Source organism: Callospermophilus lateralis, unplaced genomic scaffold (genome assembly GCF_048772815.1).
Source record: "Callospermophilus lateralis isolate mCalLat2 unplaced genomic scaffold, mCalLat2.hap1 Scaffold_63, whole genome shotgun sequence".
Classification (NCBI taxonomy): Eukaryota; Metazoa; Chordata; class Mammalia; order Rodentia; family Sciuridae; genus Callospermophilus; species Callospermophilus lateralis.
In genome coordinates this window covers 958,274-964,562 of record NW_027514713.1, presented here as the reverse complement: position 1 = coordinate 964,562, position 6,289 = coordinate 958,274, and positions in this window count along the sequence as shown.

The following is a 6,289-nucleotide window of genomic DNA, read 5'->3' as shown; positions in this document are numbered from 1 at the left end:
TAGAGAGAAATCAAATGTCATTTTTAACTATTGAAAAAACACCGTGACATATGAGCATTCTTTTCACTATTTTTGAAACTTATCTGTATGTCTGAAAGTTTTGAAAACTAAATATTTGGGGAAAGAATATAATAATAGAGTCAAACAGAGAATAATAAAGGCTGCACTGCTGGGTGCAGTGACACAGCCTGTATTTCCAGCAACTCAGGAGGCTGAGACGGGGATCACAGGGTGTAGGCCAGAGTCACAACTACAGAGACCTGCCTCAAAAAAATTAAAAATAAATGGATTGTAGATGCTTCTCAGAGCTAAAGCACCTCAGTACCAAAACAACAACAACAACAAAAAACTGCTTTATAACACTTCTCCAAATGACTTGAAATAATTAAATTTGATTGTATTAAATATTCTAGTCACAGCAATCAATGGCTTTAAAATGAAAAAAAAAGGAAATGGTAAATGCTGACAAATATGCAAGAGATTAGAGTAAGATAATGACAGAATAAAACTCAATTGAATTTAGCATCAAGAAGGTCATTTGTAACTTACAGGAAAGTAGTCTCCATGGGCACTGAGGGTGGAAATGAATTGTAAGTAGATGGGTTTAAATAAACAGTGAATAAATAAAAACAGCCTAGCAATAATCTCAGGTGTAAGCCACCCAGGAGACCTGCCTGACCATTGGATCTTTTTCACTTTAGACCTTTTAGAGTGGGAAATAAACATTGACTAAATAAATCACTGAGATGTGGGGTTCTAAACAACATTTATTTTCTCAACTATGCAGTCTAAAACATTACTCCTAATGGATTGAAGCACAAGTCTCTGGGACACATTTTTCAAGGCTTTTTAATTTTATTAAATGCTGAGGGCCATTAGCCAAGTAGATATGACAATTTCCTTGCCAGCGTACCCCATGTTGCTTAGTGGAAGGTCTCATGGAAATAGGACTTGCATTAGACATTTTGCAGTGACATTGCATGTAAGGTGACCTTGCTCAAGGACCAGGGCGGATCTGGGTTTAAGATAATTCCTGCTGGGAATAGGGTGTATCCTGCTGCCTGAGTTCCCCTTGAGTTCTCCCAGGATTCAGAGAGTATTTTGGGAGGCAGAGGAGGTGGATTTGGGCAGAGAACGTGGATTTCCCCAGAATGTGTTTGTAGACTGCTGGTGTGAGTTCGGGAATAAAGAATTGCTGTTTGAATTTACAAAGCTGTGAGTGGCTCGTGATTTTGTGCCCAGCCAGACTGTGGCAATTAAAATATACACTTAATGTGCCACATTCTTTTCCAAATTTCTTAAGAAACAATGTCAAAGATGCTTGACCATACTTAGAGAGTCACTTTAAGAAGTGTAGAGTCATTTCACTCATGCCAAAATGATATCATATTTACATAAAGAGTGAGTTTTTAAGTTATTTGTGGTATAAGGTACAGATTCTATTCAAAACATTAGCAAAAGAGATGAAGTCCTGATATATAAAAATAAAATCAGTTTAAAAAATATTCCAAGTTGGATATGGTGGCGAAAGCCTGTAATCTTGGTTGGCTCTAGGGGCTAAGGCATGAGAATTGCAAGCTCAAAGCCCGTCTCAGAAATTCTGCAAGATTCATTCTGAAAAAAAAGTTCCTGGGATTTGGCTCAGTAGTTAAGTACCTGTGGATTCAATTCCTGATTTAAATAGTAATACTAATAATAATTCTAAGTGACACCATGAGAAACACAATAAAAATTTGAAACTTATCATCTTTTTTCCAGTGGTATTGGGGATTGAACCCAGGACCTTATGCATGTGAGGCAAGCACTCTACCAACTGAGCTATATACCCAGTCCTATAACTGGACATCTTACTATACTCTAGCTTCCTTCAGTGACTTTTGTGCTTTTGCTATTCCTTCTCTTATTCTATACTTTCTGCCCAAATTTTCTCCAAAAACAACAACAAAAAACTCACTCCTTCCACAAATTATCTTCATTAAGGACAATTTCTGGAACATCTTCACCCCTTTGGTAAGGATTATCAAGCCTTCTATTATGAGTTAAAAACTCTATCCTTTTTTTAAAATTCTTTTCTTACTGCCTCTTTTTCTGTCCTTCTGTTCAAAATTGTGATTTATAACTGCATAGTTACAATTATGGTCTACATTGCTTCCTTGGCTTAGAACAATTAAGCCTTTTGCACACTTATGTCTAAACCGCAATACTGCAATACTCATGCTTTGATTTTTCTTTGGGTTCAGCTACATCACCAGGATGGTTACAGATCTTAATGCAAGCAGTTTCTGTTTGATCTGGTCCTGGCTTCCTCCCTCCCATGTATATTGTTCAAAAATTTTCGTGCGTGGTGAGACTCTTAGTGGGGTTACATCTCATATACCAGTTTTGATATAATGAGATGTTTTTTGCAAATGTAGTGGATATGATAAGTAGATGTGACACTGGTACTCATGGAGATAAGTGACTGCAGTTTCTACCTGTCTTGCTATGAAATCTTCTTCATGGTATAAAAACATTGTCTTATTTCCTATTTTTAAAACTTAAATTGATGGAGTATACAAACCAAGCTTCATTTAGTTCTGATCTCAAAAGTTATGACCACTACATATCTACATTGTAGAGAGCACTTGGTGTTTTTAAGGGCTACTTTACTTAGAGAACTCTGAAAAAAAATTATAACATATAAGTAAAGAAAACAATACTGGTCATGTTCAAATATTCCAGTAAAATCTGAGAGCAATTATTAATGATTGACAGATAATCAACCTGAGATTCCCAGGGTTTAACTGAAGTGATATATCATAGTTTATAAAGTTATTAAGTGAGAAAACTTAAGCTAGCTAAGGTTTTACACCTAAAAAATACTACAATATTCACAAAGTCATACACCTAATAAATTATGAGGCAAGACTATTACTTTATTGGCTTCTCCATTTAATATTTTCAATTAGAAACATTTTATTAGAAGAAATAATAGTACTTATGATGACAAATATATAAGAAAATATTCAACACCTTCAACATCCACAATGTTCAATAGAAACAATGTAAAGTAGAATTTTTATATCTTTTTATCAGATTTTTCAAAAAAGCATTTATAATCTGATAATTAAAAGCATTTTTTTGAATTGTGCTACTATAAACATTGTTGTAGCTGCACTCTTGAAGAATGATGTGATAATCTTCAGTATATGAGTTGATCAAGCAAATGTTATTTTTATACAAAATAGGATATTGCTCATCATTAAAGACAATGAAATCATGGCATAGGTAGGTAAATGGATGGAATTGAAGAATACTATGCTAAGTGAAGTAAGCCAATCCCCCAAAACCAAATGCTAAATGTTTTCTCTGATATATAATGGAAAGGAGGGAGAAGCATGGGAGGAATAGACAAACTCTAGATAAGGCAGTGGGGAGGAAGGGGAAGAAAGGGAGAATGGGGAAAGGAAAGTGTTGAAATGAGATGGATGTCGTTACCCTAAGCACATGTATGAAGACATGAATGGTGTGACTCTATGTTGTGTATAAGAGATATGAAAAATTGTACTCTAAATGTGTAGTATGAATTACAATGGATTCTACTGTCATATATAACAAATTAGAATAAAATCTAAAAGTTACTTTATAAAAGACTGTGAGTAAATTCAGAGGAAATAAAATATTTAAAAACAAAAATAAAAGTAAAAAAGCATGTTTATATATGTTGAAAATGTTTATATATTCCATTGTGGAGTTTGTTATACCAAAGAATAACTGTAACATATTATGCAAAAAAGCAAGTACTTTTGAAGCAACTAAAATATATTCATTTGTTAAAAAAGTAATATATTATCTCATTTAAATCTATTCTTTGAGTGAGAGAGAGAAAAACAAAATACAAAGCATGATTAAGAAAGTAAATCAAAATAGGTAGAAGTGAAAAACTAAATGTACAAATGAAGACAGAAGTCTTAAGAACTAGAGAGAGAATCCATGCTAGAAATAAGAAAAGTAGTGAATACATGATAAGACTTTGAGGAATGACAGGTTATTTATCCTCTGATAAATCTCTGAAAACTTATTTTCTTGGGAGAAAGATAACATATAAAACTATTTCTCTAAAGTTTAGGCACGATTTTGTAATTACTTTTCCATGAAAGTTTATTAAATAATATCAATACTAGATACTTTCTGGAATTTTTCTCCAAGTCAATCAAATATTTTATATATTTTAGAATGTGTGTGCATATGCACTCTAGAACACTATGTATAAATATATATATGTATATAAGTTTTATCTAAGGGTAACGTTTATATGTATGTAAAATAATTTGATTCTTTTGTATTTTTCTAAATATATTGGTACATAAAATATTTTTGTAGAAAATATAATGTGAGTGATCTGTTTACTTTTATTTTAAAGTGTCTGAATTTTTTTACATGACTGACTTTACAAAGCCAGTCATTTCTATATTTTAAATAAAAGATGTGTTTGAAAGAAGCATTTTAAGAAAGTCTCCACTCAATGATGTATAAAATTCCCTATTAAATAGTATTGGCCATTTTTTAAGTTTTTTTAGTAGAAAATATTTCCCATAAAAAGAAGCAATGTATGTTAGCCCACCACAGTACTTAAATTGCCTTTAATATAAACCTATGCAGGGATGCTAAAAATATTATATTTCAAAGCAAAATGCATCTCAAACATCAAATAAAACTCTAGCCTTATTGAAACCAAAACAAAAGATTTGACCAGCATTTTCTGTTTACCACAGAGCCTTCTCTCAAAGAAGTAGAAAATCCTATGCTAAATATTTCATAGCATACTCTTGGTGTCAACATTTCCTATCCTTCTATAACAATCATTGGAGTTCCAGATTTCCCCTCACAGTCAGAATTCTATTTTCTTCTATAGACTATGCTCACATAGCAATACAAAGAGGAGCTCATGGAAAAGGACTTTTCACTCATATTTCCCTTACTGTCTCTTTTTCTGGAAACAAACAGAAGGCACCTGTCTTCAAAATTGCTTTTAAACCATAGTTTACTATACTTTTCAAATCCCAATATTGGACTGCAGCAATCTCTTCTGTGGAAGGCAGTGTTGAGGGTCTTCTGCTGCCAAACAGAGGCCTCACAAGCCATGTGGAATGTGGATAAGCCATGTCATGTCTTGTGAGCTGCATGGCTTACACATTTGCTTTCCAAAGGAGTCAACCTGATGTGATCTAAAAGGTCCTGTAATATATAAATTCTGATTTTCTTAGAAACTGGCCATCTTTATTCAGCTCAACTAGTGTGCTGCTCCTAATTAATATTAGTGCAACACAAAAGAGCAGTGAATCTCAACCATTATTTTCCACCTGTTTCAATCCAAATATTCATTAGGACTACTTCAGGATTTTTTGTATAAAAGCTCCCCCCTCTTATATAGGTTAACATACCAGTGGATTAAAAGGCCTTATTCTTATAGCTTGATGACTCTAATTAGCTTGAATGCTTAAAATGGACTTAAGTTATTAACCATGTTGTTTCCTTGCAGTAAATGGTATTGTGTGTGTGTATCAAATCACCGTATCAATGTGAAGTAAATGTATGGATACTTAGATCAAGACAGCAGAGGCATGGGTGAGAAATTCTACACATCAAAAAAAGAGCTGAAAGACCTGGGTTTGTGCCTGGAGCTGGGATTGTAACTCAATGGTAGAACACTTGCTTAGGATGTTTGAGGCACAAGGTTCCATCTTAGTACTGCATATAAATAAATGAACAAAATAAAGGCCCATCAACATCCAAAAATGTATACAAATAAAGAAAGTGCTTACGTACTTTCTCAGAATTAGTCTATGCAGTTTTAAGAAAATAGGAACAAAATGAAATATTTCACCCCTTGTAGAAAAGCTATTACCTTCAATAAAGTGATTCTTATAAATTTATTTCTTCTTTGTTATCCTGTTAGGAAATTACAACATGTTAACAATTCAGTTGTATGCTATCAGCCAAAAGAATGATTGAATATCAGAGTTTTCCTTCCTATGCAAAAATCACCACCCTTACTGTTATTGTAGGAGAAATTAATATACACAGGAAGCTTGGCTATTCTCACAAAGTTTATGTAAACATGTTACTCTAAATTATATTTATATAATCAGTTATGATTTGCTACCAATGCAGATGTCTTGTTACCATTTGGAACATATGAAGAGGTGATGAATTGATGGCTATTTCAGTTTCAAGATAAACATTTTCTATAAGGGTGTCTGTATTTTTTCAAGAGGATAAAACAAGAACAGTAAGGACTTATTGATTC